Source organism: Camellia sinensis, chromosome 10 (assembly GCF_055761805.1).
Source record: "Camellia sinensis isolate YWXY chromosome 10, ASM5576180v1, whole genome shotgun sequence".
In the NCBI taxonomy this organism is placed as follows: domain Eukaryota; kingdom Viridiplantae; phylum Streptophyta; class Magnoliopsida; order Ericales; family Theaceae; genus Camellia; species Camellia sinensis.
The window spans coordinates 89,571,298-89,597,139 of NC_138970.1; the positions used below are offsets into that span (position 1 = coordinate 89,571,298).

General features: G+C 37.1%; 1 long non-coding RNA gene and 1 pseudogene across 5 annotated transcripts; one reads left to right on the plus strand and one right to left on the minus strand.

Moving 5' to 3' along the window:
- The first annotated feature begins 8,567 nt into the window (after positions 1–8,567).
- On the plus strand, positions 8,568–9,442 carry LOC114298849 (uncharacterized; annotated as a pseudogene). Its single transcript, XR_014342304.1, has 2 exons — positions 8,568–8,802; positions 9,206–9,442. The product of XR_014342304.1 is annotated as an uncharacterized LOC114298849 (transcript).
- Positions 9,443–17,647: 8,205 nt separating this feature from the next.
- LOC114298852 (uncharacterized) lies at positions 17,648–25,535 on the minus strand. Of its 4 annotated transcripts, XR_014342289.1 has the most exons (5): positions 24,386–25,535; positions 24,111–24,196; positions 23,781–24,021; positions 19,542–19,594; positions 17,898–18,775 (listed from the first exon to the last, which is right to left on the minus strand). It is a non-coding gene; the product is annotated as an uncharacterized LOC114298852 (long non-coding RNA). The 4 variants fall into 4 exon arrangements; XR_014342291.1 differs by lacking the exons at positions 17,898–18,775; positions 19,542–19,594 and adding an exon at positions 17,648–17,869; XR_014342288.1 differs by lacking the exon at positions 17,898–18,775 and having other exon boundaries at positions 18,789–19,594.
- Between the last annotated feature and the right edge of the window lie 307 nt (positions 25,536–25,842).

A 25,842-nucleotide genomic window follows, 5' to 3' on the forward strand; every position in this document is an offset into this window, starting at 1 on the left:
TAGTATGTTTATCTATTGTAATAATGAGAAATGTTTAATATGAGTCACTGTCTCATATAAGTGGTTGGCCAGGTTCTGAGCCATTGATGTAAATTGTGAAATTGATAAGAAATGGAAACTGAAATGAAACATGAACGTAGTGGTCATGAGATGGAAATGGGTTATGAATTGGTTTATGAAAATTGAACATTTATCAATTGCTAATGTCTTAGTTATTGCTCATGCTGTGTTTAGCATATCTCTACTGGGCGTTGGCTCACCCTTTATGGGACATTATTTTCAGGTACAGGCAGTATGCTACCTCCAAGGACGTAGCTTGGATGATAATGAGAGTTGAAGACTCTTTCTTTTGTTTATTTTGATGTATTACATGTAATTTCCAGCCAAGGGCTTAATATGTATTGAGTTAGTACTCTTTTTTTTGTAACCAAGTGTTAACTTGGAAAGCTGTAAGCCCATAGGGCATTTGCTTTTGTTGTTAACATGTAATACAATTGTAAGAATTACTCTGATAAATAGAAATGGTTGATTTCTTTTATATCAATGCATGTCTGATATGTTGGGTATTATGTATTATTTTGAGGGCGTTACAACTTGGTATCAGAGCGTATCGGGTTCGAATACTTTGGGTACGTGGGAAATGGTTAGGATCGCAATGGGTTTGTCTCGCTTGATAGAAACTTAGATGTAGTGTCATATGCTATGTGTTTAATTGATAACATGCTTATGTGACTATGTGGGTATGGAATGTAGTTTCTAGGATGTTGATTGGATCCTTGGGTTTCTGGGAGTCTTGTTGGAAAAGCACTTGATCAATGCTGTTTCTAACCGGAACTCTAGTAACGCCTCGGGACTATCATTATCCGAAAATGAAATTCGTAAGTGCTTATGTGTTTATGTGCTTAGGTGGAGTGAATTACAGTTGTCCATGCATTAGGACGCGAGTGTTATAGCTTCGGCACATTTGTGAATGTGCTAATAGTCTTGGTTACCTTTATTAGGATGTCAGGATGAGGGCGTGGTAGGCGTGGCAGGCATGGTAGGTAGGAGGTGCCTCTACCAGATGACGTTCCGGCAGTGCAGGAGGGAGTTGGTCAGGCCAACGTGGCCAAGCCAGCGGGTCAACAGGCTATGGGCGCCTTGGCCCGAGAGATAGCGGGAGCTTTGGGTATTCTCAGAGCTGAGAATCAGGTTACTGAGGCAGGGCCTTCTTTCTTGAAGAGAGAATTCTTCCGGTCTAACCCGGACGAGTTTGTTGGGGATCCGAAGGAGCCACATAAGGCTGACGAGTGGTTGGAACAGATGGAGAAGACGTTCGAGATGCTAGGCATCGAGGACGGGGCTTTGAAGGTGACCCTGGCATCCTTCTAGCAGAAGGGAGATGCGGGTCAATGGTGGAAGTACGAGAAGGGCAGTGTTGGTGGTGCATGGGAGGCATTTGTGAATGCTTTCCAGGAGAAGTTTTTATCTTCAGCTGCAAGGGAGAAGCTGAGGGAGCAGTTTTGCCAGCTTAAACAGCAGGGCTTGTCAGTGGCCGAGTTTTACTAGTCTGTCCAGGTTTGCACCTGAACTAGTGGCGTCCGAGGAACGCCGTTGCTTTGAGTTTGAGCGAAAGTTGAGGCGAGGCCTCAAGTTATGGGTTGGTGGATCTTTCATCCGAGAGTACAGACGTTTGGTGGATATTGCTGCTCATATGGAGGCTATGATGCAGGAGGAAGACGAGGGGCAGAGAGGCTCCAAGAGGAGCCATGATGGTTAGGGTGACGGCAGTAGACAGAGGGGTCCTAACCCTCAACAGTCTCAGGGTGGTATGGCTAGATCGACCTTTCCAGTGCCGAGTACGGGCTCTGGGAGAGGTAGTCAGGGAGGCTTGACTTGTTTTGCGTGTGGCCAGCTAGGTCACAAGTCTTCGGTTTGCCCACAGAAGGGAGGGGGTCAGCGAGCTGCTTCTTCTTCAGCTAGACCTCACGGCCAGAGTCAGGGCAGGGGCTAGCCTTTGTCTTGCTATCAGTGTGGTCAGCCTGGGCACCTGAAGAGGTATTGCCCACAGTTGAGTGCTACTTCAGGAGCGTCTGGTTCTAGGCAGACGCAGAGTTATCAGCTAGCTCAGTCTGTGCAGGCCTCGAGGGCCAATCCGGGAGCTTCGTCATCCCAGTCAGTGCAGCAGTCTTTTGCTCCTAGAGGTGAGTAGGTAGATCAGGGGCCTACAGGGCATGTGTATGCTGTTACCGCGCAGGACCTAGTACCGGCTCCATCAGTAGTGAGAGGTACCTTTCTGTTTTGCAACTCGGTTGCTAGTGTATTGATTGATACGGGTGCATCTCATTCTTTTGTATCTGCTGCATTTGCATCTGTTTTGGAATTGGAGTTAGCACAGTTAGCATCTCCTATATGTGTGGTATCGCCTATTGGTGGTGAGTTGATCTTGAAACAAGGTGTTAGGGGTTGTGATATAGAGGTCGCCGACCATAGGCTTCCTTTTCCGTTTGTGGTCATGCCCATGAAGGGTTTTGATGTTATTTTGGGTATGGACTGACTATCGTCATACCGGGCTGTTATTGATTGTTACCACCAGAGGGTCACGGTTTGTACCTTGAGCGGGGAGTGTTTCCATTTCTTGGGGGATCGGGTTGGTAGTGTGTTGCCACCGATGTATGGTCCGCGAGGGCGGAATGAGCTTAGTGGTCTACTTGCTAGCTTTATAAGTGGTGAGTGTGACGAGATCCAGATTGTTTTGCCGAGGGTGGTTTGTGAGTACTCAGATGTTTTTCTCGAGGATCTCGTTAGTTTGCCACCTCACCGAGAGATAGAGTTCTCTATTGATTTAGTGCCCGGCACAGCACCGATTTCTATGGCACCTTATTGTTTTGCCCCAGCAGAGTTGGTTGAGTTGAAAGTTCAGCTCCAGGAATTGCTAGATAAGGGTTTCGTTCGCCCTAGTGCTTCACCGTGGGGAGCACCGACCCTCTTTGCTAAAAAGAAAGATGGTGCCTTGAGATTGTGTATAGACTACCGGAAGTTGAATCGGGCTACGGTCAAGAATAAGTACCCTATGCCCCGTATAGATGATTTGTTTGACCAGTTGAAGGGTTCCCGTTGTTTCTCTAAGATAGACTTGAGATCGGGTTACCACCAGTTGAGGGTCGGGGAGGAGGATATTCCAAAGACGGCATTCCGTACGCGGTATGGCCATTATGAGTTTTTGGTGATGCCATTCGGGCTTACCAATGCACTGGTAGTCTTTATGGATTTGATGAACCGGATCTTCCTGGAATTCTTAGACCATTTTGTAGTCGTTTTTGTGGACGACATTCTTATCTATTCGCCTTCTGAGGAGGAGCACGAGGAACACTTGAGAGTAGTGCTTGAGTTGCTTCGAGCCCATAGGCTATATGCCAAGTTTGGGAAGTGTGAGTTCTGGCTAGGAGAGGTGAAATTCTTAGGCCATGTGGTATCCGGGGAAGGAGTGTCTGTAGATACATCCAAGGTTGGGGCAGTGCAAGATTGGGCACAGCCTAAGAGTGTGTTTGAGATCCGCAGTTTTCTAGGATTAGCTGGGTATTACCATCGATTTGTGAAAGATTTCTCCAGGCTAGCTTCGCCGTTGACTAGATTGACGCGGAAAGGGTCAAGTTTATATGGAGTGAGACTTGTGAAAAGTCGGTCCAAGAGTTGAAGATTAGATTGACCACCGCTCCGGTCTTGATTATTCCGGAGAGAGGGTTGGGTTATGCGGTTTACTGTGATGCCTCACGAGAGGGTTTGGGTTGTGTGTTGATGCAAGAGGGGAAAGTGGTAGTTTATGGCTCACGTCAGTTTAAAATACACGAGAAGAACTACCCTACACACGACCTAGAGTTAGCAGCAGTAATCTTTGCCTTGAAGATGTGGAGGCACTACCTTTATGGTGAGAGGTTCGAGGTGTTCTCGGACCACAAGAGTTTGAAGTATCTATTTACACAGAGAGACTTAAATTTGAGGTAGAGAAGGTGGATGGAGTTCATTGAGGACTATGATTTTGAGTTGCACTATCACCCGGGAAAGGCCAATGTGGTGGCCGATGCCCTTAGTAGGAAATCCATTAGTGATGTAGCTTGTATAGCCATCCGGGAATGGGAGATGTTGGGTGTACTTGGTGAGTTTGACTTGCTTCTGGGTGAATCAGTTGAGGCTGTGGCCTTGTTTTCTGTTATTGCGCAGCCTACACTCGTGACTCGAGTGTTAGAGGCACAGAGAGATGACCTTGAGGTAGATTCCTTTCGAGAGAAGATCTCAAATGGGAAGGCTGAGAAGGGTTTGACGGTGTATCCCGACCTGAGTGTGAGATACCGAGACCGTCTGTGTGTGCCGGAGTCGTGCCGAGAAGAAGTACTCCGAGAGTTCCATCATTCACGTCTTGCAGTGCATCCGGGGCCCACTAAGATGTATCGGGATTTGGGTCACCAGTTTTGGCGGCGGGGTATGAAGAGAGATGTGGCTGTTTTTGTGTCTAAGTGCCTTACTTGCTAGCAAGTGAAGGCCGAGCATCAGAGGCCAGCGGGTTTGTTGCAACCCTTGCCTATTGCCGAGTGGAAGTGGGAGCATATCACTATGGACTTCGTTGTAGGTCTTCCGAGGACTCAGCGGGGTAGTGATGCCATTTGGGTGGTTGTAGACCGGTTGACTAAGTCGGCGCACTTCATTCCTATACGCGTGAGAGATTCGGTAGATCACCTCGCCAACTTGTATATTCGGGACATAGTGAGATTGCACGGGGTCCCAGTGACGATCGTCTCAAATAGAGATCCTCGTTTTACTGCTAGGTTGTGGCAGAGTTTGCAGAGTGCCTTGGGCACTAAGTTGACCTTTAGTACGACCTATCATCTTCAGACTGACGGGCAGTCCTAGCGTACTATTCAGATCCTTGAGGATATGCTTCGAGGGTGTGTCCTGGACTTCAGTGGGACGTGGGAGAGGCACTTGCTATTGGTAGAGTTTGCCTACCACAACAGTTTTCAGTCTAGCATCGGTATGGCACTGTTCGAGGCCTTGTATGGCCGACCGTGTAGGTCTCCAGTGTGTTGGGCCGAGGTGGGTGATGCACCTTTGTTGGGTCCGGAGTTGGTTAGGGAGACGACGGAGAAAGTTGAGCTTATCCGTAGGAGGCTTGTTACAGCCCAGAGTCGCCGAAAGAGTTATGCCGACCGTAGGAGGAGGCCTTTGGCGTTTGAGGTAGGTGATCATGTCTTCTTGAAAATATTACCTAGGCGAGGTTTGATGAGGTTCGAGAAGAGTGGGAAGTTATTCCATCGGTTTATTGGTCCCTTTGAGATCCTCGAGAGGATTGGGGAAGTTGCTTATCGTTTGGCTTTGCCACCACAGTTGTCCGGGGTTCATGACGTCTTTCATGTTAGTATGCTTCGGAAGTATGAGCCGGATCCATCCCATGTGTTAGATTGGACCAACTTGGAGGTAGATGAGGATGCCTCGTATGAGGAGAGACCGGTGCGGGTCTTGGATATGCGGGATCAAGTCTTGCGAGGCAAGACCATTCCCTTGGTAAAGGTTTTGTGGAAACACCACGGAGTGGAGGAAGCCACTTGGGAACGTGAGTTGGAAGTCCGTGAGAAGTATCCGGACATGTTTATTGATATGTAATTTTATAATGAAATTCTGTAATATTGTTGAACTTTAAGAGCATTGTGTATGTCTTAAGTTGTAAGACATTGTGAATATTTTGGTCAATGGAGATTTGTATAACATTGCATATGTTCAATGTATCGTGGGAATGCAAGCATGATGATAATGTTGCATGTATGATTGAATTGTGGAAAATGAGTTGAAATTGGTAAATTTCAAAGAAATGCATGTTGATAATGCAAGTTGTTTTAAATAATGTGTTTTGCCTCTTGAAAAGAGATGGGATTGACCGGTAATGGGTCGGGTTGTTTAATATTATGTTGTAATATTGTTGAAAAAGGAGAAAACCTGTTTTTGAAAAAAAAAAAAACTTGTGTTTAATTTCGGGGACGAAATTCTTTAAGGGGGGGAGGTTATAGCGATCCCGGTTGTCCCTTTACTGTTTTGTTGTATTTCGGACTCGGTTCCGTGATGATGGTAGTTGTATCTATCCTGTTGTCGTCTTTTAATTCCGCTTGATTGAGTGTTGGGATGTTTTGGGCAGGGTTGTTACAGGTTGGTTAGGCCTTGGTTTCAATTCCTTGTTACCCAGTTTTTAGGAGGTCCGCTCGAGCGGGTCTTCTTGCGCTCGAGCGGGGATTGCACAACCCCAGTATTTTCGTGTCCCTGCAAAACTTCTGCAGGTGTGTTTTTCACGCTCGAGCGGTGGAGCTCGAGCGGGTACTTTGGCGCTCGAGCGGGTAGTACCTTTGGGTGTAAGTTCTGAGAGCAGAAAATCTACGCTTGAGCGGAGTGGTTTTCGCGCTCGAGCGGGTTTACTTTATTCTTGTGTCTTGGCGCTCGAGCTGGTCTTTTTGCGCTCGAGCGGACCTAGTTTTTGTTCTTGACGCTCGAGCGTTGTGTTTTCCACTCGAGCAGGAATGTCGTATATCAGTTGACTGTGGGGCAGTTTTAAATCACTTTTTCTCACCCTATCTCTCTCTTACTTTTCCGAAAGGGCCATTTGAGAGCCTCTCTCTCTAAATCTTGCCTTCTCTCTAGATATTGATCTAGCTAGGGTGTTTTCCTCACCTTTGGTCTTTACAAAAAGGTTGTTGATCGTCGAGGGCTGTCTTTTGATCCGAGGAGCTCGTGGTTTGGAGCAACTTCGTTTTCATCATCTTCTCCTTTGGGTCTCATCTTTTGAGGTAGGGATTCCTACTCACTCTTATGGGTTTTAACCTAGATTTTGAGCCTATTGCTTAAATGGTTGATTTTGGGACATAGGGTTTCAAAATGTGTTAAAGAGGGTTTTATGATTTTGGGCTCATAATATGTATTTTGGGTTTCAAAATGATGATATTGTTGTTGGTTGGTGATATTGGAACCCTTGGGTTAATATCGAGAGTTGGGGGTAAAAGTCCTAATTTGTTGTTTAAAATTAATTGGTATAATTAATTTGGGAAAATTGTGAACTTATGAAATTGAGTTGGAAATAATGAAATTGGCTCATTATGTTGTGAAATGATGGAGTTGGATTTATAAATCGCTCACTTTTGAAAACATTGATATTTTATCTGTTGGAGCTTTTATTATCTGTTTAGAAATAATTGCTTGGGCTACCGGTGGAGGGTAGTTTTGATTGTTGTAGACAATGCATGATGATTAGGCAAACTAAAACTAATCAATTGGATATGTCATAGAGTATGGCAGTTGATAGAATACATTAACGTTATGTATTGATTGATTGTGTATATGACCTTTGTATATATATGCATTGTGTGTGTGAGAGGAGATAGGGGATGTACTCCACGGTTTAGGAGAAGATAGGGGATGGACCTCTAAACCGGATGTTGTTTGGGAGGAGATAGGGGATGGACTCCACTGATACAGCTTATATGCTTGTCAGATAATGTGTTGATATAGCTCATATGCTTATCCTTGGAAGTGTTGATACAGCTCATATGCTTGTCATTGGAAGTGTTGATATAGTTAATATGCATATCTGTTGAAATGTGGGTACAGCTTGTATGCTTACCTGTTGAGATGTTGATACAACTAGTATGTTTATCTATTGTAATAATGAGAAATGTTTAATATGAGTCACTGTCTCATATAAGTGGTTGGCCAGGTTCTGAGCCATTGATGTAAATTGTGAAATTGATAAGAAATGGAAACTGAAATGAAACATGAACGTAGTGGTCATGAGATGGAAATGGGTTATGAATTGGTTTATGAAAATTGAACATTTATCAATTGCTATTGTCTTAGTTATTGCTCATGCTGTGTTTAGCATATCTCTACTGGGCGTTGGCTCACCCTTTATGGGACATTATTTTCAGGTACAGGTAGTATGCCACCTCCAAGGACGTAGCTTGGATGATAATGAGAGTTGAAGACTCTTTCTTTTGTTTATTTTGATGTATTACATGTAATTTCCAGCCAAGGGCTTAATATGTATTGAGTTAGTACTTTTCTTTTTGTAACCAAGTGTTAACTTGGAAAGCTGTAAGCCCATAGGGCATTTGCTTTTGTTGTTAACATGTAATACAGTTGTAAGAATTACTCTGATAAATAGAAATGGTTGATTTCTTTTATATCAATGCATGTTTGATATGTTGGGTATTATGTATTATTTTGAGGGCGTTACATATCCCAAAATTAATGACTAATTATCTGGGTTGCTTATAATGCAATTGTTTTACTTGGTTATGACATTAACTTTTATGATTTTTTATATAATGCAAAATAAAACTTGACTGCCATTTCTTTGACGACATAAACACGAAGTTGAAACTATTGCGATCTTAATTGCTTTAATCCCGACACTGATTTTTCCTAGAGTTACTAGGGATTGGTTATCCTGAAGCAATCTATGTAAGATGCATTCCTTTAATTTCAGCTGCTTCCTATATAAGAAGTGATGCTGTATTGTATTGTTTGATATTATGGCTTTGTTTTGACTTCACACAGTTGGAGCTGAGGCTGATGATGATAGGATTCAGCTCCTTTTGTCGGAGGTCAAGGGTAAGGATATAACGGAGCTCATTGCATCTGGATGGGAGAAGTTGGCATCAGTTCCTTCTAGTGGCGGTGGTGCTGTTGCAGTGACCTCATATGGTGGTGGTGTTGCTGCAGCAGCTCCAGCAGCAGCTGAGCCCAAGAAAGAGGAAAAAGGTGGAAGAGAAAGAGGAGTCAGATGATGTAAGTTTTTATCCACTTAATCACATTGTTGCTGGAATTCTGAGATTTGACATCTCATTTCGCCCAGCTACTTATGTTATCTCAATTTTCCTCGCATCTTACATGGTTATCTGAGCTTCAACTTGTTTACTGGTTAACTTGTTTAACATTGATGGATTCAAACTAACCATAACACTGATGGATTCAAGCTATATTGTCCATTCATTTTAGATAAAAGGTGAATATTATAGTTAGTGTCATATGAGGTGCCACAATAGATAGTTCCCAAATATGCTATTCAAATATGACCAATCTAGCATTATTCTATTTTTAAATTGTTGTGCGCATTCATGCATGTTCTTTGCATATGAACAACTTTCAAACATAATGGTATTGATTTTTCTTTTCTTCTAACTTGCTGCAGGATATGGGCTTCAGTCTTTTTGACTAAGGGGTTCAGATTCCTTCTTTCCTCCACAATTCAGAATAATTTATGCTTGAACTTTTTGTTATGCAGAGTGACTGTAGTTTTTGGTTTTTTATTTGGTAGAAAAAGCTTGGCAAATTAAAAAAAAACTGCAACTCTACTGGTCATATTTTTGTTTGTTTTATTAAACTAGTGAATTTTATGTTCTATTCCAAATGTGTCTAATTTAATGTTGGGGGAATTACATGTAAGTGAGATTTGGGCAAAAAAAATTGCGAACACATGGAGGGGTGCAAGTGACACTTGCACATCCACAGCCTTTCATTTGCACCCTACCACATATGCACACTTGCACCCTCATGTGTTTGTAATTTTTTTTCTTAACTCCCACCTACATGTAGTTTCCCTTTAATGTTTTTGATGAATTATTGGTTTTGTTGGTGTGATTTTGGTGTTAGTATTCCAATTATACAAGGGTATGTGCTTCGTCTGTCATGCAGGCTTCTAACAATAGCCTTTCTTGAAGATTACTACTATATGCACTGCTCTTGATTTTAGAAAAAATCAATCTATGAATTAGTTAGGATAGGAATTTTTACTTGTTGCAAGGTTTTAGATTTGAAACAAATCAATAAATTAGCATTTAAATTAATAAAATTAAAAATTTAAGATTTATTTTGTTAGAAGGTTCAAATCTTAAGGATTTATAGTGTTCGTATATATATTAAAATTTTTGCTAGTATATATTTTTACCGGTTTTAAATTAAAACCCTAAGTTCGTCTATATATATATATATATATATGTATGTTATAATAATATTTTTTTCTCATGATGTGGCATAGTTTGCAAATTGATGGTTGATAGTTGATGTTATGTTTTATCACTAATCCAACAATGTAGAGCCTTGTTTGCTACAAAACGGTTTATTTTAATTTAAGAGTTTATATCATACTATTTAGTGCAATTTTTGTTTATAATTTATTGGGAAAAAATAACTTAAATAAGTTGAAAATTTTGATTATTTGAAAGTTAGAGAAATGGTGGTTTAGTTTCTATTTTTTAATTATCAAGTTTTAATTTACAATAAACTACACCAAGCATGACTTAGACCATCTCCAATGGTTCATTAATTCTTTCATCAAATTTAAATTTGATGAAAAAAAAAAATTTGATGAAAAAATAACTTTTTTTTTTTGCTCCAATGATTTCATCAAATTAGTATTAAATCAATGATATCAAAAATCTTTTATCAAATTGAGGACGTTTGGAGCTTTCATCAAATTACTATTCATAATCGTTGGATTTTTACCATCAGATGTCCTCTCGAATGACTATCTCTAGACAAAAATTTGTGAAAAAAATACACTGGACGATCAATCGGTTGGACATTCGTCCGGTCATCCAGTGTTTTGATGAAAGTCCAAAATCTTCAATTAGAGCACTTGATATCAAATGGAGTTTTTACTCAAATTTAATTAAAATAAAAATAAAAATGAACAGTTGGAGATGCTCTTATAATGAGTTACTATGAAAAATATGAAAAAAAGAAGGAAATTCTTTTGGGTGCACTGCACAGTATCCTAAAAAGAAATGAGGATTATAACATTATTCATCTAGTTTGTCTTTAGAAATGAAGATTATAACATTATTCATCTTGTTTGTCCTTAGAAAATTAAGTTCACTCTTTAAAAAATTGAATTTTTTGTTTTTTATGTTTTTTCGTTTTTAGTATCCTAAGAGTTTTCTTATAAACCAGTTAGTTTCATTAATTTTGAAAAAATAAATTTAATATATTATTTGAAAATTAGCTTTACAGTTATACCTTTATTTCTATTTTGTTTTCTTTCCCTTTTTTTTTGTTTTTTTTTTTTTGTTTTTTGGGTACTAGAAAGGTAAGATACATAACTTATGAGAATCAAATTTGAGATAAATTTTTATGCGAATCTTTTTTATTTTGAATGGGTTGAAATATAGAATTCTTTAAACATTCTAAAATGATGTGAGATTTTTCAAATATTTCAAAAGAAATGAAAAAATTCCTTAGTAAGCTTTGAACAAATGTATAATTTCAATCTGTAACACTCTAATGTAACACTTCGAAAAACTTTAGGGTAACACTACAATGTAACACAAAAATATTTTTTAGTGTACTTTTTACAAACGTAACATTCCAACATAACACTAAAAAAAATGATATGGGATTCTTCAAACCATTCTAAAAAAGTGTGGGATTCTTCAAATCATTCCAAAAGGAGTACAAAAATTTCTCAGTAAACTTTGGGTAAATGTATAATTTCAAACTGTGAGTATTACATTTTCAAAAAGTACATTAAGTAGTTTTTTAGTGTTTTTATGTGTGTTACATTAGAGTGTTACATTTGAGATTATGTTAATTGGAGTGTTATGTTTGGAAAAAGTACACTAAGAAATTTTTTTTGTATTACATTGGAATCTTACGTTTGGGAAAAGTTTATAGTGTTAAGTTGTTACGTTTGAGAAAAGTACATTAAGAACTTTTTTAGTGTGTTACATTGGAGTATTATGTTATTGGAGTGCAATATTGTAGTGTTACGTTCTTATTCGTAATGTGGGACTTGTTCCAAAAGGAAGGAATCCAATACCTCTATAGTGAAGATTGCCTAAATGTGTAATTTCACATTTGGAGAAATCCACTTTTTTTCTTAAAAACTTAAACCCAAATGTGTAAGCGACTACCATTTTGTGTAATTTCCACTTTAATGGGACCTTTAAATTTATATGAAAAAAGGGGAACAAAACAGTTCACAAGATTACATTTTGAGATTTATTAGTATTTCACCCTAAAAAGTATAATATTTATGATTTTTTTTAAAAAAAAAAAAGAATTTATCAAATACAAAAAATATAAAAATTTAGTACATTTTCGTATTTTTTTTATATTTATTGAATTTTTTAAATATTTGTTTCCAAATATTTTACTCTTTAAATGAATCTAAGTTATGCGTATTTAGAAGTAAAAACTTTACTTAAAATATTAATAAAAATTACTAAAATCAAAAAAATAAAAAATAAAAAACTCAAATTTTAGAAAATCAATCAAAACCAAACAAGGTGATTGTATTTGTCTACATCATTAAACATATTTCAAGTCACTCACAACATTCTGATTAAATTACAAATATAAAACTGTCATATTTATACCAAAAAACCAAACTCTGTTTGTATTTTATTTTATTTTATTTTTTTCACTACCATATATATCTGGACTCATCCTAAAGTTGTGCAAAAGAAGAAATCAAAATACTAATCATTGTGAGCGGACAATTTTCTTCATTGCCTTCTGGTACTTTTCTACTTCCTTGATCAACAAGTCCAACAAATCAAACCATGGCCCTTTGAGAGTATTATAGGTGCATTGCTTTTGGGAATGTACTCGGATCACCCTCAGCAACCTTGTTTTTGTGACCCTCAAGAAAGTTCCAAACAAGCGAAACATGACTTTGAATTCACAACCCCCGGCATCAACCACACTCGATTCTTCGGATGCCTGCAATTGTACAACACCATAGAAGACCAATTCTTTCTCAGACACACAGTTCACACAACCCCATCCATTTTATGCCTTATTTGGGAACAAGTTATTTTAGTAACTTTTTTCTATTTTTGACTTTTTATGAAAAGATATGTAGAAAAGTACAGAAAGTGATATGACAATTTATAGTGATTTTTTAGCTTTTTGACTAAAACATGTAGTTACCAAACGAGACCTTAATAGTCTCTTTAGGTGCATAGTCGAGTTGAAACACATTGTAGCATAATTCTCGTCCACCAAGTCGATATCGTCGAAGGCACCATAAAAGTCACGATTTCAAAGTTAGAAGAAAAGAACAAATGGAGGAAGGAGGTTGGAAGCCAGTGATACGCAAGCACGGAGGTGCAAGGAGTATGCATCAAAGATCGAAGTCAGGCATCTACATTGTTTTTGTTGACAACCTACTAGAGTCAATGGAACCCAAAGGGCTGTATACTTTGTTCACCAACTTCAGAGTGGTGCAAGATGTATTCATACCCCATAAAAGAAGGAAGATGACGCGCTCAAGGTTTGGATTTGTGAGATATAATTGTTCAATTGCAGCAAGCATGGCAATCCAGAAAGCAAATGGATTATGGTGTGATAACAGAGCTTTGAAAGTGAAAGCTACAGAGTTTGTTAGACGTAAAGAAGCACAGAAAAGGCCTCTATATCTACCAACTCAAAGACAGGATATGAGAGGTGTTGGATAGGTTTCTTGGAAGATAAAAGGTAAGGAATCTTATGCCCATGTTGTAAGTGGAAAAAGATCTATCGCTAGTGCGAACTTAACTCTCAAAGTATATGAAGTAGGGAATGGATGGTTGTACAATAGTGCAATCGCGTGATTAAAATCGTTGTGCTGTGGGGTAGATTTCCAAAAAGAGTTGAGGACTAGAGGCATGGAGGACATTGAGGTTCAAGATGGAGGGGGTAGGGACATAGTTCTATCATTTCAATCAGTGGAACGCATGAGAGAAAAACTCAAGAAAATGGAGGTTTGGGTAAAGGAATGGTCTAAATCGATCACGAAATGGAAACAAAGGATGGCCATTGAACAAGAAAGAGCTGTCTGGTTGAGTTGTTATGGTGTTCCCTTAAACTTATGGAACAACAACACTTTTTATGCAATAGGCAGATTATGAGGGGAAGTGATTGGTCTGGATGATGATACTTCTAATATAAAAAACTTGATCTGTGGCAAGGTAAGAATAGGCACAAAGTGCATGGAATCCATCAACAAAACTATAAATTTGGACTGCAAAAGGGTGTTGTGTCCGATAAAAGTATGTGAAGATCAGATTGTTACTGCGAAGGTGGTGAATAAACAATGCATGTGTCATCACCAACACGGTAATAGTGCCAATCATGGCTCTAATGGTGATAAAGATGTCCAGACGGCTGAAGTAGCAAGCAAGCATGAAGATGATGATAATGACATGGAGGCGCAAGCTGGCAATGAGGTGGATGGAAATGGTGACCTAGAGGTAAGGGTCAGCGAAACAAGGAATGATGGTTATAATGTCAGTGGAGGGGAGGCTACCTGCACGAGCACGTCTGTGGTGGTTGAAACTGTCAGCGGTATGGGGAAAGAAATTTCTGGGGGTGCATGCGTGGGTAGGGAGGTAGCTTTGGTGATGAGCCCTATAAACGTTCAAAATGGGGGAAGCAGAACCGTTGAGGATGAAATCATTACCCCAAGCTTCATGAAAAGTCTAAGTGGATCTAAATGAATAAGGCATGCGCTCAATATTGAGGTTGTCCTGAATAAAGCCCATGAATTGAAGTGTGCACAAACCCAAACCCATAGAGCACCTGAAAGCAGCAAATTGGGGGGCCCAGTCCAACGTAGAAGAGTCTATTCAACCTTGCAGTGGAGAAGAAGCACAAACTTGTAATGTAAGAGAGGAAAGTAGTGAGATCATTGGTACTTCTGCAGAATCAATTCGGATGAGAGTTACAAGCAAGAAGGAGAAAGCCAAAGAAACCTCAAGCAAACATCACAAAAAGAAAGGAAGTCTTCAAAGGGGTCAAAAACTTGGAGGAACTTTATTAAATTTGAAGAAAGGAGCTGTGTTTAGGTTGGCGGTGGCTGCAATATCCCTCTTAACAGCAAATGAATCAAGTAATAGGAGAATGCTACTCAATGAGGCTGAAGTATCACTCCAAATTGGGCACATCCTTGGAGTGAATTGTGAAGGTAAAGATGAAGAAATTCTCAACAAATTAATGGATTTGGAAGCACAAGACAAGGAAAAAATACAGAAAAGGGGTGGCGATGCTAGTTAAGCAGCAAACCTGGGTGAGTAGGAGCTGATAAGTGTTTTTTTAATGAAGCTTTTATTTGGAATGTAAGAGGGTTAGGAAGGCCTAAGAAAAGGAGAGAGATTAGAAAAGTTTTTTGTGAAAGAAGGATTGATATGGTAGAGAGATCAACAATTGATGAAAAGTTTGTCAGATCAATCTGGGGCCGAGACCAAATGGATTTCATGGCAGTTGATTCAGAAGGAGTTGCTGGTGGTCTGTTATGCACATGGAACCCATAAGTGTTTCAACTGGTGGATTGCTGCAGCAATAGGAACTTTATAATCTTATCAGGCACTCTCTATAACAGTTTCGATTGTGCGATATTAAACATTTATGGTCCAAATGATATTGGGATAAGAAAGAAGGTGTGGCATAGCTTGGTTCGATTAAATTGTTATGCAATAAACCTTGGTGCTTGGGAGGGGACTTTAATGAGATCAAAAATATATCATAAAAGAAAAGGGTGTTCTAGGAGAGATAAAGGTATGCGGGAGTTTAATGGGTTGATTGATAAACTTGAAGTGGCCGATTTACCAATGATAGGGAGAAAATTTATCTGGTGTAATTCTCAGGAGGGTGAGAAGTGGAGTAGAATTGATAGATTTTTGCTTAATCCAGAATGGCTACAATGTTTAATTTTAAGCTTTGAGGGCTGCCAAGGAAGGTCTCAGATCATTGTCCTATTCTGTTGATGGAGGATGAGAGAGATTGGGGTCCCAAACCATTTAGATTTCTAAATGCTTGGACCTTACATCCAAAGTTCAGATCTTTTGTGGAGATTACGTGGGCATAATCAAATGTGGAAGGTTGGGCTGGTTTCAAATGTTTACAGACACTCAAAAAATTAAAACTGGCATTGAAACTTTGGGCTAAGGAAGTTTTTGGTGATGTGGAGCATAAACTCAATGAGGTTGAAGAGGAGATTCATACTCTTGATATAATTGTTGAAGAAAGACCATTATCTGAGGCAGAGAAAGCGAGAAGAAGATAGGCAAAAGGTGAAGCTTGGAAACTAAGTAAAATGGTGGGTATGGATTCAAAAATCTAGAATCAAGTGGACTACACAAGGAGATAGGAACACAAGATTTTTCCATATTATGGCAAGTTCTAGGAAAAACAGAAACTCTCTGTGCTCAACACTAGTTAATGGGACTGTTAAGGAGGATCCTGTGGAGGTTAGAGCTGAAGTAAAACAACATTTTATTAACCAATTTTTTGAACCATGGCTTATTAGACCAAGACTATCTGGGCCTTTCTTATCCATTGGGGGTAGAGAAACTGTTGAGCCCTTAGAAGTTGAGTTTTCAGAAGCTGAGATTGAAGCTACAGTGAAGAGCTGTGAAGGAAACAAGGCACCTAGACCTAATGGGTTTAATCTTATATTGTTTCAAAAGTGTTGGAAGGTTATCAAGGCAGATGTGCTTCAATTCATGAAGGAATTTCATCAAAATTCAAAGTTGATAAAAGGTATTAATAGCTCTTTTGTTGCTTTGATTGCTAAGAATGAGAAGCCCTCTAGTTTGAATGACTACAGGCCTATTAGTCTCATTGGCTCTTTGTATAAAATTTTGGCAAAAGTATTAGCCAACAGAATTAAAAAAGTGCTGCCACGAATCATTAGTGCTACACAATCAGCATTCATTGGGGGCAGAAACATCTTAGATGAGGTGTTGATAGCCAATGAGATTGTGGATGGCTGGAAGAAGAGTAGAAAGAGTGGAATTGTCCTAAAGCTAGATTTTGAAAGAGCTTATGATTCAATCAATTGGAATTTTCTATTTACTATGCTTTCAAATTTTGGTTTTGGAGATAAATGGGTATGCTGGATGAGGGAGTGTGTATCTTCAGCCAAAGTTTCAATATTGGTAAATGGTTCGCCAACCTCAAAATTTAGCCTGCAAAGAGGTCTTAGACAGGGTGACCCACTATCACCCTTTCTTTTTAACATTGTGACTGAGGGACTAAATATCCTACTAGCATTACTAAAAATTAGACTTTTTGCAACAGTCTCAAACGTCGCAAAAGGTCGATATATCGGCGCAAAAAGTCTTTTGCAACGGAGTAGCTACGGGAAATGGGGGCTCGCGGAAGCGGGCATGACAAAAAGTATTTGCAACGGTTACAAACCGTTGCGTTCTTGTAGCGACGGCTAATCAATGGTTTTTGTGACAGTTTAACCTGACACAAAAAAGGAGAAAAAACTTCACTTTTTAGTGACAATATTGGTTGTCGTCGCCAAAACTTTTTTTTCGACGATATTTGACGTCGCGAAAAGTGTTATTAGCGACGGTCTAAAACGTCACAAAAAAGCAAAATTAAATTAATACCATATTTGCGACAGTTTAAACCGTCGCTAAAGATTTAAACTAATATGTATATACTACAGGTTAACCTGTCGCTAATAAAATGTAAGGAAATGATGATTACATTAGCGACGGTTATTATTGTCGCAATAAAATTATTTTCATAAAATCAATATATATTTTATTAATTCATTCCCTGTACAAATTATTAATATTTTCTAAAATAAAATACATCCACATTCATATTCACAAAATCATACGTATATATTTACCCTGCAACAATTGTCAACCAAATATTCTTTACAAAAATATATAAAACATTCTCTAACAATACTAATAACTTTTGATATTCAATAACTTAAATTTTTGTATCTAAAGCAAAACAAAAGTATCGACAATGCAAATAAAAAAACATATATATTATAGTTTGTTTTGATATGAACAGTAAGCTCCAATATCGATATGTGAAGATATCATCACATACTCAAAAGGGATTGCATCTGCAAAACGAAACACAAAAAAATATCATTTATAATATAATTAATTTCAAGCTTACAGAAAATGCAAAACAATTAATATTTATTTCATTAAACTGGCAGAGAACCTTGTACCGGACAGTTCCCTTTTTCAGGATAAATGGCTAATTAAATTTTTAGAAAGCTCAGAACTGCAGTATCATGGATGTCTACTAGGTGAGAGACAAGTATTGCCAGAAATAAGTGAACTAATTCCAATCACTGCAAGGGCTTCCATGGTTTAAAATTCCCCAAAACCCTACGTTATAAACTCAATTTTTTGGGCACAAACTTCACTTGACTCCCATACATTTTGTTAATGACATAATAACCAATTTTTGAACTCCAAGGAATAAGTAGTTTTATGTGACTCCATACCATGGACAAATCGATCAAGATGTGTGAGCATGAATAGAGAGTCATCAAAGTTGAAATTACAGACTCCAAAGGTTCTGCTAAGACTGTCATATAGAGTTATAAAACCAAACCAGCACTGTCGACCAAAGTGGATGGTTTGTCACTGTCACACCCCAAATCCGGGCATGACCGGCCGTGGCCCACAAGGACTTAGCCCAAGGCACACGTAAGCCTAAACATGAATCCAAAACCATAAAGAATAAACGTGATGATAGCCCAGAAATAAATAAATCAACACTCAATCCAGCGACATACCACAAGTGAAAAACAAGTCTTAACCAACTTCCTAAAAACATATTTATGCTAAATGGGACACAAACTGCCCACAAAATAAAATAATTCTAAATAAAACCCAACCACAATGTATGCACAAAACTCGACAAAGCAACCTAAAAAAAATTAAATAAATGCCCTAGAGGTCCATGCAATTGAGTCCCCGCTACGCCATGAGTCCACTCTAAGTCCTTCTAACACCTGGAAATGGTAAACAACTAAGTCAGCTGATAGCTCAGTGAGTAGCAACATGGATAGTAAATACAGTTTTGAAAACAGGGTTCAATTCTAAAATAAGATATATATCACAGAAACTAGATTGGCATACAGTTTGGTAAATACAATCTGTTTCAAAAAGAAGGTTTCACAATTCAATACTTAAAATACTCATGTCTCGCAAGAACATGATAAACGACATTTTCTACTTAAAATAGATTATAACATGAACACCAATAATTTTCTGGCTACCAATAAAAATAAATAATATGCCACACAGTTCTCAAGGCTATAAGCCCCGTTGGATCCAATACCGAACTAAGAGTCATCCTCAGGGTGGCACCTGGGCCTTTTCTCAAAGACGATCCAATTGAAGGTCACCTAGTTGTTTTTAAAGGTCTTTTCTTTACAATCGTTGAGCACTAGAGTCATCATGGCCCAACTTGGATCTGTTCTCTAGTGGCCAGAGTCACCACACACAGTGGAATAATTTCCCTGGACTAAATACACACATGGTGCCAATAATCAATACACATTAGTTTCACAAAACATGGTAGCTCATCATTATAAACATGAGACCAAAACAAATAGTTTACAGTATGCCAAGTTCACACATGTTTCAGAAATAATTTGATTCAATTGATAATATAATAATTTATCAAAACAGTTTAATCATGAAACAACAATTTAATTTTCCAACAGTTTAGGGTAGGGGAACATTTATAAAAATATGTAGCATGAAACTACTCACCTGAAACGAAATAATATAATCCTCGAATAGAGTGTAAAAGTCCAACTAGTGCCCTGAACCAAGTATAAAAACTACACGTCACAACTAATTTAAAAATACTAAAAAATAGGAATTAAGTAACCTCAAATAAAGCGCACTAACACGGCTCAACCCAACTCACCGTTACTCTTAAATATTACCTAAGTTCATGTTCTTCAAGGTTTAAAACCCAAGACATGGGTTCCGGTTAAAACTTAATTAATTGTGACTTTAAGATAAAACAGAATTTCAAACAAGCCTTCCCAACCTATTCGCTAACTTTGAAAATTACAAAACCCACTCCACGCTATTCGAAAAATTCCAATAACCTCCAGATATGATCTAATATATCCTAAGTTTCAAACCCAATTGGTTTCACTTGATTTTCTTATCAAAATAATTATCTACAATTTATTATATCCAAACAGGTTATTTTCTGCAGCACTTTAAAGAAATTGACGGTTCTCTTAATATACACGAGCAATCAATGCAAGGCCAAAAACGTACGAAACTAGACTCGTAACCGGTTCTAATGACACTAATTTAATAATTTTTGGATTTATACCCAAAGAGAACAACACTCCCGAATTTACTGTTTCGGACTGGTTTCCTGGACAGATTTGAATACCTCAATTTATATGGATTTTGACTCCAAAAATTATGAAAAAATTCAGATATGCAATTCAATATGTAATTGATCTACTGTAAAAATTTCAGTTCAAAATTCATCTGTTTGATATGGTTTCTTGATTTTTAAAGTTCGTGATTATGCGCAGAATTTTTTTAACTAAGAATAATAGCCATTCTTTATACATGAATTTAACTTCTCAAATTTCTTAACAGTATATATATATATATATATATATATGTATACTATAAACCTACAACCTCCATGAATGAATAAAATAAAAATGGAATAAGGATAAAAACAAAACCAAAACAAAGAAGAAAGATAAAGACCTAGTACACATCCAAAAATCCATCCTTGTTTGCAACCCCTTTTTTTTTCTTCTTTTCTCTCAATCTCTCTCTCTCCCCGTGGCTGCCTCCTGCTGCTGCTATAGAATGTATTAGGCAACCTAGGGTTATGTATCTAAACAAAAGGCTCTAATTTATTATCTCTTTATATTATTTTATTTTCTAACCCATTAATTTAAATAAAATAGAACTATTAATATAACAAAATATACTTACAAATACTTTCACTATAAATTTATTTTAAGTTTAAAAATTAATTAAAAGACCCTCCAATAATATTTAATTCGCACTTAAAGATTCACAATAAAATATTTGAGATTTGTAAAATTATTATTATCTAATTATTTATTTTATTTGTATATTCGGATTCTCACACTCACACTTACCAATTATTAGACTATCAACCGTCATTTATTACAAACTCCAAAAGGTTCTAAGAGTGATGTTTTGTCACACTACCATTTTTTCCCCCCGGAAACCTATTAGATAATGAAAATGGCCACATACAGTAAATATAAAACTGGGAAGAATTTCTCAAATTCTGAATGTAAATAGAGATCATATTAATTATTCTTCAGAGAAGTTTGATGAGAAGGATATTTGAATAGGAATCACTAAAAGAATGGATGTCACTTCAGAATAACAGCTCACCACCATTGACTCTTCAATTCTCAAAACAAAAATCAGTCCTTCATTCAAATGCTAAATCATTAAAGAATAACAGCTCACCACCATTGACACTTCAATTATCAGAACAAAAATCAATCCTTCCATTCAAATGCTAAATCAATAAAATAAATTGATGATTCATAATAGTAGCAAAATAAAGCAGCAAATTTCATTCCTTCATTGATCAATATATTCATATAGAACAATCTGTTTACAAAGGCTATCAGTTTCAAATTGATAACTTGGAGGTGATACTAGGGCAAAATTCAGAATCAAAGAGTGATAAGTAACATTTAATCAAAGAATAGAAGAAAAAAAACAATGTCTGCTGCATAACAGTGGAGGGACCCAAAAGACATATCGTCCAAAAAAGAACACATATAGGCAAATAAATCCAACTGAAAGGAAACCCCATTATAAGCTTATTATGGAGAGTAGTGATTGACAACACAACAACATTAACACATCCAAAATATAGTTTATGCAAAAAAAGATAACAGTAACTAGGGTTTACAAACCGGGAATAATTTTCTTGACAACCAAATGTAAAATGTGACTTCCCAAAATAAGCAAGAATTCCCTTTCATACTCATATGGAGTCTATTATTGTCACCATATTTCAAGCAACTTTTAACTCAATGCTTAATTAATCATATTTCCCCTTTTCCCAATTTTAGTCCATTCATTCCCCAAACCCCCTTTCAATAACATGAGACTAATAAAGTTTGGCTATTGGTAACGAGTGCCTTCGGGACACTTGATAAGGTGTATTTAATAGTGCGTTAATTTGTTTTCAGTTTAAGGGGTGCTTTCCTTATTTTTCACCCAAAGACCTTCTCCATACTCTCTGTTTATTGTCTGTAACTTGTTTACATCTTGATTACTATTCATTCAATACTCCCTTTTGCAACCCGCTATAGTAGTTAGTGTTTATATGCTACATGCAATTTAGTTAAAGTTTAAATAGGTTATTGGGATGGATTTACAAAATTACTGTGAACTATTTTATTCTTAGTCAAAATTATTAGTGTTTATATATGCTACAAGCAATTTAGTTAAAGTTTAAATAGGTTATTGGGGGGTTTGGGGTTGCTGCTATGAGCTCAGCACAGCAGCAACTGCTGTACCTCATTGTTCGCTTTCAACGCTCGCTGAAGATGGGGAAGTCATTGGCATAATTAAGTACTCGAGTGTTTACAAAAAATAACAAATTATATGTATGCATATATATATATGTATGTATGTATCTAAACGGTCTAGTCTTGTTCCAAATCAGAACTATAGTTATAAAATCACGTATCGAACTGTAAAATGATTTACCTATTTTAAGAATCAACACTAAACTGTGAACTGAAAAACCAGCATTGAGAATCCTTAATTTCAAATCAATGAGAAAGATTACGTATTTGAAGAATCAAGAGTAAACTGTGAATTGAAAAACCATCCATTGAGAATCATGGTTTTCGAAAAGTTTCTAGATGAAGGAAAGAAGAATGCAACTCAGTCAGCCAGCAAAACTCAGTATGATTTGATAAACAAATAGACTATTTTAGCTTCCTATTCACAAACAACAACAACCACTTATCTAATTAAGAACAGTATTCAAACTCCTTTCAAATCAATAAAATTACTTCACTACAAATAATTCTGTATAAACTACATATCTATATTATCTATCTATCTATCCATCTATCTATCTATCTATACTATTATAAAGTGAACACTTCTTATGGTGTCCTTTACTCTCCTCATGCCATGTGGCAGTGTTTTTTATTTTTTAAAAAAAAGTTAAACAAAGAGATGGGTAAGGCTTGAACCCATGACCATGGGTTTAAGTACAAGGACTCATACCACTTAAGCTAAGTACACATTATAATATTAATTTCATTATTATTTTTTTTATTCCTACTTATTTAAATTGCACACACATCGTGTGTGCCATCCACTAGTACTATTATAAAGTGAACACTCTTTATGGTGTCTTGAAGCTTTGTTTCTTATGCTGCCACGTGTCTACTTTTTTATTTGAAATAAAAAAAAAATTAGATAGATGAGAGGAGGGGATTTGAACCTTAAATTTATGTCAAATAAATAAAATTCTTACCACTTAACTAGCACGTAATATATGATAAATGTTTTATTTTATTTTTATTTATTTGAATTGCACATGCATCACGTGTGGCAACCGCTAGTTATATATGTGTGAAGAACTCACTTTAGTGTTTTGAAGCCTACTCTTTCCTTTTGCCAAGTGGATTTTTTTATATAAAAAAAGAGAAAAAAAATTTATAAAGTGAAGTGCACAAGATTTAAACTTAAGATCTCGAGTTTGGAAAACAACACCCTTACCACTTAATCAACAAACACTATATATATTTCTAATTCAAAATTAAAATTTATATTTTACAAATTTAATAGCACACCCATCAGGTGGCCTTATACCCCTAGTGTGTATATATATGTGTGTGTGTGTGTGTGTTTGTGTATGCAAAATATATGATTTAACAGGGGAAAACATAGTGAAATGGAAAATTACTAGGAAAATGATGAGAAAACTGATGGAAATGAACGAACCTTTGGTACTGGACCTTGAGTTGTAGTAATTGTGAGAGTGATTGAAGAAAGTGATTGTAACAGTGTTTCCTCTAGTCTTCAGGGCTCTATTTTACACCTTATTAATCAAAATTACCTTGTGTCTTATTTGATTCAGAAAAATACGAGTACATCCAATTTTGGACGCATTTCCAGACATTTTATGCAGAGCTTGGCTCATGAGACATGCTTGCAAACCCATCTGCTGCATTCCAATTTCCCCCTATGTACAACAAACAGACCCAAGGATGTGTCAGGCATTAGCAATCTTGTCAACTTCTGTATTTTGAAAATAAAAACAATGTAACTTACTTCAATCTCAGCTCGTGGAGTAAGAGCTGAGACAGAATCAACGCAGATGAGATCAACAGCACCAGATCTGAACATACGATCTGCAACTGAGGCAACAAAAACTTTAAAAATTATTTACAATATGATCTTGGCTTGAAAAGATCAAGCTGCATCTGGGGGTCCTCAGCTACAAACTCACCATGGAATGGTCTAACAACAAAAAAAAATGTTTTATAGTATCAACAAACTAGAACTCCTGATTGCACAAGAAAAAGATGGTACATGGGGCCACATACCTTAAATTTTCAAGACAAATGACTTGAAAACGGCCATCCAAATGCCTCCCTATGGAAGTTCAAAGCCCATGAAGACCAGAACTTTTACTTACAGAACCATCATTTTCATATGTTTCCAGAGCTTTAACACCATCATAAGTCTTGCAGACAACTGCCAACATAGTTTCTATACCCAAGTACTCCGAGAGAAGCCTGACTCTAGAGTTGGAAAAACAGAACATGTCAAGTATACTATAGATCACTAATAACAGTAAGACTCTCTGACTACACCTTAATCAACATGCTGTAGAAAGTCTACCATCCATGAGCCAGTAAAGTTAGCAAAGCATCTTAACATCAGAACTGCCAAGACATCAATGTAACAACAACAACACTCATTGCACCATTAAAAAACACACGACCATGCAAACTTCAAATGAACCTAATAATATACAAAACATTTACCAGAATATAGCTATTCAATCACTAGAGCTATATATCATTAGGATGGGACAAGTAATTCTCTACCATGTCCATGTCAAAAAGGCTGAAAAATGATCGAACACAGCTAAATACGAAGCAATGACAATAGTACAAAGTAAACAATTAAAAACACAGAAGACTGCAATTTCAAACCAGCCTGCTGAGATTGTCATCATCCACATTCCCAAGTGTAGCAACAATGCCCAACACATCCTTGGTCAACAGAAGATTAGAAGCCTCATTGCCATGGCAAGTTTTCAGCAAGCACAAAATGCCAGCTGCGGATTTTTTGTGCCCTATAATATGTTCTAATGGTTCCTCCTCACTGTCCACACTAGTATGATCCCCGTCTTCCATCATAGGCATACTTGATGAATGATATTTCCCAAGATTAAATGAGATAATAATTATCAGGAAAAAATATAAGCAAATGATCCAAGCAAATCATACATTATCGCAAGAGAATCAAGATCTTAACTTCTTCAAACTCAAAATTATTTCGCTTCCAAAGTTTGAATGCAGATCTTACTAACGTAATAACTTAATTCCATGTAATCGTAATAAAAAAAGCATGAAGTTGATCTTCAGTGTGAACAAGGGGTACGATAGAAATTGGTAAAATTTAATGAGTTATGTTCATTAGAAATGCATTATTGACAAAAACCAATCACACTCATGGAGCGCACTATAGGGCACATAATTTTTGGTAATTGGCACATGAATCCTGCATCTTCCCTTTTGCTATGACAACATATACCAATCAAGCTAATTTCTGGCAGTAACTTCTTTTCTTTCTTTTTTTTTTTTCAGAAAATGTAATATCTTAAAACATTTAATTAGAAAATTAGATAGTAAATTTTACATGGACACTGACACAAACTAAAAATTAGAAAATAATATACCTTGCATGTCGAGAATGAAGTCATCCAAGCTGTTTTTCTGAGACTTCATATTTTTTATGGCGCTATTTGGGAACATAGTTTTTTGGTTTTTTT